General features: G+C 41.0%; 1 pseudogene across 1 annotated transcript; it reads left to right on the top strand.

Moving 5' to 3' along the window:
• Window positions 1-8240: 8240 nt before the first annotated feature.
• LOC309664462 (large ribosomal subunit protein uL22 pseudogene) lies at window positions 8241-11678 on the top strand (annotated as a pseudogene). Its single transcript has one exon. The product of its transcript is annotated as a large ribosomal subunit protein uL22 pseudogene (transcript).
• Window positions 11679-11918: the final 240 nt, after the last annotated feature.

The following is an 11918-nucleotide window of genomic DNA, read 5'->3' as shown; positions in this document are numbered from 1 at the left end:
ATCATGATGGATTCAATATGGATGGATTTATCATGGATTGTAATAATTTTTGCTTTATGTGTTGATTATTAATTTGTTTCTTTCACTTCAAGGGATCATTCATAACCATTTCCATAGCCTTTGTCTGTCCTCCTGCACCCCTTCCCCAATCCTCCTCAAGCATTGGTGTCTTCAGAAGGTGTGTCTGTAAACATATTTCACCTTTTATAGGTCTCATGCTCATGGCACCTAGCACACTGTTGAGTTCACAGTGGATGCTCAAATGTCAATGACCTTACACAGTGCTTTTCATGGGAGGTGCTCAATAAATATTTGAATAAATAAACGTATTGACTAAATAGAATAAAAAATGGAATCACTTCTCTTGGCCTCAGTTTTTCTCATCTGTTAAATCAAGGAGAGTAGAGTGGTAAAGTAGGTGATTCCTAAGACCCCTCTTGAGGCTCAGCCAGTATTTCACTTGTATGACACAGTACTGGGGAGCTGGCGATTGGCCTGACCCCTGAAATCTGACCACCTGAGGAGTGGGAGAGGAAGAGGCTCCCAGGGGTCAGATGCAGGGCACAGCACTTTTATACACTGTCTCCTTTACTTTTCATAATGACCTTGTGAGATTGTGATTTATCAGATGAGACAATGACACAGCAAGGTTAAAGAACTAGTTAATAAATGGTGAAGCAGGAACTTGAAAAAATGTTTACCTGAGTCCAACATCCAGAATCCTTTAAGTTTTAACCATAACATCACGTGATCCAACATGATTTATATTAGCACCTTGGTTTGGATAGTGTCCTATTACACATTTGAGATGGAAAATTCTAAGCCAACTTGTTTTTACAGTATATACCTTATTATTTTTCAAGAATATGGTTAAATGAATTCAAAGTGAGAAATATTTATACAAGTGCAAGATTATAATGTTAATAAACATTTTACATTGAACACAGAGAGCCAAAGTTAGAGGTAATGACTGTGCATAGCTCTTCAGGAGAGGTGTGTTTCTGCAGTCTGCCATTCATTACTTACATGGCATTGCATTTCAATAAGTCATGCATACAGAATGGCCTCAGTCCGAATTCTTGCTCATGTTGGTGATTTCTCAGGGGGATCTCAAGAATAACTGGCTGTTAGCCAGGATCTGGGATTTGGTTAAGAAATCAGGACTCCAACAAGCAACAAAAGCAAAAATCAACAAGTGAGACTGCATCAAACTGAAATGCTTCTGCACGGCCAAAGAAACAATCAACAAAATGAAATGGCAACCTATGGAATGGGAGAAAATATTTGCAAACCATATACTGGATAAGGGGCTAATACCCAAAATATATGAAGAACGCATACAACTCAAAAGCAAAACAAAACGAAATGCAACAATCTGATTAAAAAATGGGCAGAAGAGTTTGGCACATGGCGAGAGCTCCGTAATTGTTGGAGATCATGGTCGTTATTACCAACTCCACCTATGACAGCCTGACCCTTGTTTGTAAATGTTGGGGCTCCCCAGCACTCTGTGTTGGGTCATGTTCTTTTCTCTTTCCACCAGTCCTCCAGTGCCATGCTTTTGTATACAGACAGAGACACAGCTCCCCGATGTCCTGACCTTGCCCCTCTCCACGTCAGCCCTCTCGTCCAAGCTGCCAGGTCTCTCACCGATTTGCTGCAAATGTCTCCTATTGCTCATCCAGCTTCCACTCCTGAGGCACCCTGCACCTCCCCACCCTCAAATCCATTGGATACCTGGTAGCCAGAGGGTCTTTCTGAATTAGACCATCCCTTTTGTGCTCATGGCCCTTCACTGGGGGAATCATCACACTTAGAATGAAATCCAAGCTCCTTTACATTACCTACAGCATCCTGTGCCACCAGGCCCTTCTGAACTCTCTGGCCTCATCCTGGGCTACTCTCCTTTTTTGTCACCATGTACTGGCCTTAGTTAAACCCCTGTATCTGGTCAAGTGCATCCCCTCCTGGGCCTTTGCACTTGCTGCTCCTTCTGACTGGAACATTCCCATTGCACCCCTCCCTCCAACTCCTCTTAACTCCCACGTACTCCTCAGATCCCAGCTCACATGGGCTTCCTTCACTTCCACTTCATAGTGGAAGATTTCTCTGACTGCCTCTGGCTTCATCTCTCTCAATCGTAGAATCCACTCTCTTCCTTCATAGCACTCATCACAATTTATGCTTAGACATTTATTTTGTCTTTTTTTTATTGGAGTATAATTGCTTTACAATGTTGTGTTAGTTTCTGCTGTACAATGAAGTGAATCAGCTATATGTATAACTATATCCCCTCCCTCTTGGACCTCCCTCCCACCCCTCCCCCCATCCCACCCATCTAGGTTGTCACAGAGCACCGAGCTGAGCTTCCTGTGCTTTATAGATTGTTCCCATTAGCTATCTATTTTATGCATGGTAGTGTACATATGTCTATCCTAATCCCCCAATTTGTCCCACCCTCTCCTTCCCCCCTGCCCCCCATCCACATGTCCGTTCTCTACATCTACATCTCTATTCCTGCCCTGCAAATAGGTTCATCTGTACCATTTTTCTAGATTTCACATATATGCATTAATATACGATATTTGTTTTTCTCTTTCTGACTTACTTCACTTTGTATGACAGTCTCTATGTCCAACCACATCTCTACAAATGACCCAAATTCTAACTTTTTATGGCTGAGTAATATTCCATTTTATATATGTACCACATCTTTTTTATCCATTCATCTGTCTTGGACATTTAGGTTGCTTCCATGTCCTGGCTATTGTAAATAGTGCTGCAATGAACATTGGGGTACATGTGTCCTTTTGAATTATGGTTTTCTCAGAGTATATGCCCAGTAGTGGGATTGCTGGGTCATATGGTAGTTCTAGTTTTAGTTTTTTAAGGAACCTCCATACTGTTCTCCATAGTGGCTGTATCAATTTACATTCCCACCGACAGTGCAAAAGGGTTCCCTTTTCTCCACACCCTCTCCAGCATTTACTGTTTGTAGATTTTTTGAAGATGTCCATTCTGACCAGTGTGAGGTGATACCTCATTGTAGTTTTGATTTACATTTCTCTAATAATTAGTGATGTTGAGCATCTTTTCATGTGCCTCTTTGCCATCTGTATGTCTTCTTTGGTGAAATGTCTATTTAGGTCTCCTTCCCACTTTTTAATTGGATTGTTTGTTTTTTTGATATTGAGCTCCATGAGCTGTTTTTATATTTTGGAGATTAATCCTTTGTCCATTGCTTTGTTTGCAAATATTTTCTCCCATTCTGAGGGTTGTCTTTTCGTCTTATTTATAGTTTCCTTTGCTGTGCAAAAGCTTTGAAGTTTCATTAGGTTCCATTTGTTTATTTTTGTTTTTATTTTCATTACTCTAGGAGGTGGGTCAAAAAAGATGTTGTTGTGATTTATGTCAAAGAGCGTTCTGCATATGTTTTCCTCTAAGAGTTTTACAGTGTCTGTCTTAGATTTAGGTCTTTAATCCATTTTGAGTTTATTTTTGTGTATGGTGTTAGGTAGTGTTCTAATTTCATTCTTTTACATGTAGCTGTCCAGTTTTCCCAGCACCACTTATTGAAGAGGCTGTCTTTTCTCCATTGTATATTCTTGCTTTCTTTGTCATAAATTAGGTGACCATATGTGCGTAGGTTTATCTCTGGGCTTTCTGTCCTGTACTGTTGATCTATATTTCTTTTTTGGTGCCAGTACCATACTTTCTTGATTACTGTAGCTTTGTAGTATAGTTTGAAGTTGGGGGTGCCTGATTCCTCCAGCTCTGTTTTTCTTTCTCAAGATTGCTTTGGCTATTTGAGGTCTTTTGTGTTTCTATACAAATTGTAAAATTTTTTGTTTTAATTCTGTGAAGAATGCCATTGGTAATTTAATAGATTGCATTGAATCTGTTGATTGCTTTGGGTAATATAGTCATTTTCACAATATTGATTCTTCCAATCCAAGAACATGGTGTATTTCTCCATCTGTTTATGTCATCTTTGATTTCTTTCATCAGTGTTTTATAGTTTTCTGAATACAGGTCTTTTGCATCCTTAGGTAGGTTTATTCCTAGGTATTTTGTTCTTTTTGTTGCAATGGTGAATGAGATTGTTTCCTTAATTTCTCTTTCTGATTTTTCATTGTTAGAGTACAGGAATGCAAGAGATTTCTGTGCATTAATTTTGAATCCAGCAACCTTACCAAATTCATTGATTAGTTCTAGTAGTTTTCTGGAGGCATCTTTAGGATTTTCTATGTATAGTATCATGTCATCTGCAAACAGCGACAGATTTACTTCTTCTTTTCCAATTTGTATTCCTTTTATTTCTTTTTCTTTTCCAATTATCGTGGCTAAGACTTCCAAAACTATGTCGAATAATAGTGGCGAGAGTGGACATCATTGTCTTGTTCCTGATCTTAGAGGAAATGCTTTTAGTTTTTCACCATTGAGAATGATGTTTGCTGTGGGTTTGTCGTGTATGGACTTTATTATGTTGAGATAGGTTCCCTCTGTGCCCACCTTCTGGAGATTTTTTATCATAAATCGGTGTTGAATTTTGTCAAAAGCTTTTTCTGCATCAATTGAGATGATCATATGGTTTTTATTCCTTAATTTGTTAATATGGTGTATCACATTGATTGATTTGTGTATATTGAAGAATTCTTGCATTCCTGGGATAAATCCCACTTGATCATGGTGTATAATCCTTTTAATGTGTTGGTGGATTCTGTTTGCTAGTATTTTGTTGAGAATTTTTGCATCTATGTTCATAAGTGATATTTGTCTGCAGTTTTCCTTTTTTGTGATATCCTTGTCTGGTTTTGGTATCAGGGTGATAGTGGCCTCGTAGAACGAATTTCGGAGTGTTCCTCCCTCTGCAATTTTTTGGAAGAGTTTGAGAAGGATAGGTGTTAGCTCTTCTCTAAATGTTTGATAGAATTCACCTGTGAAGCCATCTGGTCCTGGACTTCTATTTGTTGGAAGATTTATAATTACAGTTTCAATTTCATTACTTGTGATAGGTCTGTTTATATTTTCTAATTCTTCCTGTTTCAGTCTTGGAAGGTTATACCTTTCCAAGAATCTGTCCATTTCTTTGAGGTTGTCCATTTTATTGGCATACAGTTGTTTGTAGTAGTCTCTTATAATCTTTTGTATTTCTCTGGTGTCAGTTCTGATTTCTCCTTTTTCATTTCTAATTTTATTGATTTGCGTCCTCTCCCTTTTTTTCTTGATGAGTCTGGCTAAAGGTGTATCAATTTTGTTTATCTTTTCAAGGAACCAACTTTTAGTTTTATTGATCTTTGCTATTGTTTTCTTCGTTTCTATTTCATTTATTTCTGCTCTGATCTTTATGATTTCTTTCCTTCTACTGACTGGGTTTTCTTTGTTCTTCTTTCTCTAGTTGCTTTAGATGTAAGGTTAAATTGTTCATTTGAGATTTTTCTTGTTTCTTGAGGTGAGTTTGAATTGCTATAAACGTCCCTCTTAGAACTGCTTTTGCTGTGTCCCATATGTTTTGGGTCATCGTGTTTTCGTTGTCATTTGTTTCTATGTATTACTAAATTTCCTCTTTGATTTCTTCAGTGAGCTCTTGGTTATTTAGTAGTGCACTGTGTAGCCTCCATGTATTTGTGTTTTTTACAGTTTTTTTCCTGTAATTGATTTGTAATCTCATAGCATTGTGGTCAGAAAAGATACTTGATACAATTTCAGTGTTCTTAAATTTTCCAAGGCTTGATTTGTGACCCAAGATGTGATCTATCCTGGAGAATGTTCCGCGTGCACTTGAGAGGAAAGTGTATTCTGCCACTTTCGGGTAGAATGTCCTATAAACGTCAATTAAATCTGTTTGGTCTATTGTGTCATTTAAAGCTTGTATTTCTTTCTTTCTTTTCTGTTTGGATGATCTGTCCATTGGTGTAAGTGGGTGTTAAAGTCCCCCACTATTATTGTGTTACTGTCAGTTTCCCCTTTTACGGCTGTTAGCATTTGCCTTATGTATTGAGGTGCTCCTATGTTGAGTGCATAAATGTTTATAATTGTTATATCTTCTTCTTGGATTGATCCCTTGATCATTATGTAGTGTCCTTTCTTGTCTCTTGTAACAGTCTTTATTTTAAAGTCTATCTTATCTGATACGAGTATTGCTACTCCAGCTTTCTTTTGATTTCCATTTGCATGGAATATCTTTTTCCATGCCTTCACTTTCAGTCTGTATGTGTCCCTAGGTCTGAAGTGGGTCTCTTGCAGACAGCTTATATATGGGTGTTGGTTTTGTATCCATTCAGCCAGCCTGTGTCTTTTGGTTGGAGCAGTTAATCCATTTACATTTAAGGTAGTTATTGATATGTATGTTCCTATTACCATTTTCTTAATTGTTTTGGGTTTGCTTTTGTGGGTCTTTTTCTTCTTTTGTGTTTCCTGCCTTGAGAAGTTCCTTTAGCATTTGTTGTAAAGCTGGTTTGGTGGTGCTGAATTCTCTTAGCTTTTGCTTGTCTGTGAAGCTTTTGATTTCTCCATGGAATCTGAATGAGATCCTTGCTGGGTAGAGTAATCTTGTTTGTAGGTTTTTCTCTTTCAGCCCTTTAAGTATATACTGCCACTCCCTTCTGGCCTGCAGAGTTTCTGCTGAAAAATCAGCCGATAACCTTATGGGGATTCCCTTGTATGTTATTTTTTGCTTTTCCCTTGCTGCTTTTAGTATTTTTCCTTTGAATTTAATTTTCATTAGTTTGATTAATATGTGTCTTGGTGTGTTTCTCCTAGGGTTAATCCTGTATGAGACTCCCTGTGCTTCCTGGAATTTGGTGGCTATTTCCTTTCCCATGTTAGGGAAGTTTTTGACTATAGTCTCTTTGAATATTTTCTCAGACCCTTTCTTTTTCTGTTCTTCCAGGACCCCTATAATTCGAATGTTGGTGCACTTGGTGTTGTCCCAGATATCTCTGAGATTGTCTTCAATTCTTTTCGTTCTTTTTTCTTTATTCTGCTCCTTGGCAGTTATTTCCACCATTCTGTCTTCCAGCTCACTTATTCGTTCTTCTGCCTCTGTTATTCTGTTGTTTATTCCTTCTAGTGTATTTTCCATTTCAGTTATTGTGTTGTTCATCTCTGTTTGTTGTTTAGTTCTTCTAGATTTTTCTTAAACGTTTCTTGTATTGTCTTGATCTGTGCCACCATTCTGTTTCCGAGATTATGGATCATCTTTACTATCATTACTCTGAATTCTTTTTCAGGTAGGTTGCCTATTTCCTCTTCATTTATTTGTTCTTGTAGGTTTTTACCTTGCTCCTTCATCTGTGACATATTTTTCTGTCATCTCCTGTTTTTTTTTTTTTTTGATGCGTGGGATTTTGTTCCTGTCTTACTGGTTGTTTGGCCTGAGGCTTCCAGCACTGGAGTTTGTAGGCTGTTGGGTAGAGCCAGGTCTTGGTGCCGAGATGAGGACCTCTGGGAGACCTCACTCTGATGAATATTCCCTGGAGTGTGAGGTTCTCTGTTAGTCCAGTGGTTTGGACTTGGAGCTCCCGCCACAGGAGCTCAGGCCCGACCCCCGCTCATGAACCAGGATCCCACAGCTGAGTGGGGCAGCAAGAAAAAAAAAAAAGAAAAGGAAAAAAAGGAGCAGAACAATAACAAAGCAAAAAGTAAAATAAAGTTAGAAAACTAACAGATATGTTAAAAAAATAAAAATATAGATGAAACAGCAACTGGAAGTTAAAACAGAACCACAATACCAAAAAAGAGGAAAACGAAAAGCCAGAAAAGGGCAGGGCTTAGGCAGGGGTGGGGTTTAGGCAGGGGCAGGGCCTATGCATAGGATCCACAGGGGTGGAAAAGGCCCTGGGCGGTTGCGGGGCAGGGCTTAGGCTCAGAGGCAGCCAGAGGGGCCCAGGAGTGCTTCTGGCCTCGGAGAGTGGAGGACCAGTTCTGGGACCCCAGCAGGCCCCTGGGCCCGAGTGGGTGGGGGAAATGCTAGGTGTGGCCCCCCCATCCTCCATTCCTGGAGGGTCCCTTCCTGTTGGCCCCTCCTCTTCCTCTGCCCCTCCCTTCTACGCCCCTAGGACCAACGTGGCCAGAGGGGCCCTTGGAGGGCAGAGGACCTAGCCTGGTAGCCCAGCCGGCTTCCTGGGGCCCAAGTGAGTGGGGGAAACACCTGCTGCGCTTCCTCTGATCCTCTGGTTCTGGAAGGTCCCCCCCCAACGCCCTGTCTGCCTCTCCTCCTCTTCCCCCTTCCTCCCTCCCTCCTACGCCCCTGGGACCAATGCAGCTGGAGGGGGCCTCGGAGGGCAGAGGACCTGGCCCGGGAGCCCAGCAGGCTTCCCGGGGCCCGGTTGGGCAGGGGAAATGCTAGCTGCACTCCCTGCTGATCGTCCGAGCCCCCTAGGGTCCCTCCAGTTGTGGGAACTCCTCCCCTCTCCCAGCCACCCCTCAGGGGTGCCAGTCCCGTCTGGCCTCCACTTCTCCTCCCTCACTCCCCCCCATGTCCTACCCGGTCACTTGGGGGTTCCTCTTGTCTCCTTGGGCATTGAGGTCTCCCACCAGCATCTGGTATGTGCCCTAGTTGTGGGGAAATACGAACTCCGTGTCCTCCCACTTTGCCGTCTTAACTCTGCCTGACATTTATTTTGTCTTTGTTTAACATCTGTCCCCTTCTTGATTGTCAGCTCCATGAAAGTCTTGATCATAACCATTTTCCTTACAATTGTATTCCCATCATTAGCACAGTGCCTGGCACATGGTGGGTACTGTGCAAATACAGTTGAGTAAATGAATGGCTTACCACCACAGTCAGTTGGCTGCCTGACAGAGGAGGATTGCTTTTTCCCCTCTGGGTTCTAATAAGAAACTACAAGCAGCCTGAAGTTACTTCTGAAAATGAGTTGCTATTCACTTGACCCAGAAAACCCCACAAAATCATGCAAATCAAGAGGTTCACTTTGAGAACACTCATGAAACTGCCCAGGCTATTAAGGGTATGCATATCTGAAAATCCACGAAGTACCTGAAGGATGTCACTTTACAGAGCAATGTGTGCCATTCCGTTGTTTCAGTGGTGGACTTGGTAGGTGTGCCCAGGCCAAACAGTGGGGCTGGATGCAGGTGGCCCAAAAAGAGTGCTGAATTTTTATTGCACATGCTCAAAAATGCAGAGAGTAATGCTGAACTTAGGGGCTTAGATGTAGACTGTCTGGTCATTGAGCACATCCAGGTGAACAAAGCCCCTAAGATGCAACCCATACATGAGTTCTCCCTGCCACACTGAGATGATCCTTGCTGAAGAAGAGCAGATTGTTCCTAAACTAGAAGAGGAGGTTGCACAGAAGAAAAAGATATCCCAGAAGAAACTGAGGAAACAAAAACTTATGGCCTGGGAATAAATGCCACAAAAAATAAATGCAAATAGAAGTTAAAAAAAAAAAAAGAGGGGCTTCCCTGGTGGCGCAGTGGGTAAGAATCCGCCTGCCAAGTCAGGGGACATGGGTTCGAGCCCTTGTCCAGGAAGATCCCACATGCCGCGGAGCAACTAAGCCCGTGAGCCACAACTACTGAAGCCCATGTGCCACAACTACTGAAGCCCGCGCGCCTAGAGCCCGTGCTCTGCAACAAGAGAAGCAACTGCAATGGGAAACCCGTGCAGCACAAGGGAGAGTAGCCCCCTGCTCGCCACAACTAGAGAAAGCCAGCACGCAGCAACGAAGATCCAATGCAGCCAAAAAATAAAAATAAAATTAAATCTTTAAAAAAAAACAAAAGAGAAATTCTGGCCTCACATGGACATGTGTTGGAAATGGTGGGTGGGGCATTTTAAAAGTCTTTTAAGAAACTTATCCATATTCTTCTTTGATATTATATCAAAACTTGATAAGTGGTAGCTTCTTAAAGTCTAGTTGCAACGTGGAATCTGAATCCATATGAATGAACTTTTTGTTCTCTGTTACATTAAAATCCCGTGATCAGTCTTGCACTTTGAATGGATCTTTTACCCATGCAGTGATTTTGTAACATCATGCACTGGTCACTTGGAAAATAGATTGACAGGTGCAAATCACCCATATGTTGACACACTTCATTATACAATATGTTTAAAAAATCATCTTTGTAATATCACCATCGATCTCATCAGAAAAGACTTTAAGTCTTGGGAAGCCGTCAAGCTCCCAGGGGATCCCAAGGTTCTTTGGACCTCACTTTAAGAACTGCTGTTTTAAGAGTTGTTTGTTAACTGCTAACTGAGGTGACTGAGGCAATTAGCTTCTGTTCTGATTACCTTTTCTAACCAAGGTGAGTTAAAGCATATAAGGTTTGTAATTTCGTTTCCACATTTACTTTTTTAAAGGTCCGTCTTCACGCTACTCTTGTCTCCATGACTATGGGAGCCATGTCTGTATCCTTAGCATCTCGTGCTGTGCCTGGTGTATAGCAGGTGCTCAAAATACACCTGCTGAAGGAAGGACTGGGAGGGAAGAAGGGAGGAATGAAGAAAGGAAGGGGGGATGGGAGAGAGGGAGGAGGAAACTTACCTCTGGTACCTCATTGGCAGGGACTGGCTTGGATTTCAAGTAAAGCATGACTCCTAGTGGAGCTGGTTTGTTGGATAAGCTGGACTGAGAAAGTTGCAAGCAGAAAACACCTTTCTCACCTTGACCTCCCTCAAGTGCATTCTGTCAGCTTGTTTTTCTCTGCCTCTGTATGAAATTCTGAGCATATCCCATAGCATTTCTGTTCCTCATTGGAATCAACATTTCTTGAGTCAGAAGTACATAATAATTTTTAAAATATTTATTTATTTATTTAGCTGTGCCAGGTCTTAGTTGCGGCACGTGGGATCTTTTCGTTGAGGCATATGGGCTCCTTTAGTTGCGGCATGTGGAATCTTGTTCCCTGACCAGGGATGGAACACGGGCCCCCTGCATTGGGAGTGCAGAGTCTAAACCACTGGACCACCAGGGAAGTCCCTGAAGTACAGCATATTAATGATCATTTATGGGTGGAAAAAATTAGATGAAAGTTGAAGATTTTTCCGAGGTTACAGAGCAAGTATGATTACCATCTAAATTTAACTCAGCTCTTATACTTGAGTGTGGGGTGATGTATCAGGTGGAGTGAACAGTTTTTCACTTTTTAAATTCACAGAGCAATCACTTTATTTTATACATTCTTACTTCGTTTTGTTTCTTGGTTTATCTCTGGCTTTTATCATATGACATTAAAACCAGATACCTGAACCAAACTTATCATGTTTTAACCTCATACAAAACTTCAACACAGCATGGAATGGGAACCACCCATGAGTGTGGCCTTCAGGTTGGAGTGAAAAAAAAAAGTAAAGCAACCAAGACTGAATAAAAGTGAATGAACCATGAATCATCTGAAAAGACTGCTTGGCCTCAGATGAACTAGAAAAGTGTTGACTCACTAACCTATATTCTTCTCTGCTTATACCATTAGCCTGCTTTAGTCACACAGTATGTTAAATAACTTGGATCTTCAATATAAAGCACTTCACTGAACAATTTTTGCTTCTTTAGTTGTGTGTGGGAGATACATTGTCATAAGCATGTAAGAACAAGGGAGTAGATGTTGAGAGAGAAGCAGAAAGAAAAAAAAAATCCTGTCTCATAATCACATGGTTCTGATTATGTATTCAAGGAAAGCAGTTAAAAGTTTTGGCAATCTTACTCGGGAAAAAGGAAACCTAAGAAAAATTATCATACAAGTGAAAGGCTTCTTTGTTCAGATGCTGAATGTTTACTGACATCCAGGCCAGGTGATTGGATGGAAATACCTCCCCTCTCTCCTGAATGGCAGGAATGGAATGTGACAGATTCCAAATGAAACCACCAGCTTCTTTCAGTTTGAGATTGGGAAGCATACTGAGCAAAACTGTGAAAGGATATAAGCTTATCTTTTTTGCCTTT

Source organism: Balaenoptera physalus (assembly GCF_965194825.1).
Source record: "Balaenoptera physalus genome assembly, chromosome: 7".
Lineage (NCBI taxonomy): Eukaryota > Metazoa > Chordata > Mammalia > Artiodactyla > Balaenopteridae > Balaenoptera > Balaenoptera physalus.
The sequence above is the reverse complement of the archived record's forward strand: the minus strand, read 5'-3'. Positions and strand labels throughout refer to the sequence as shown.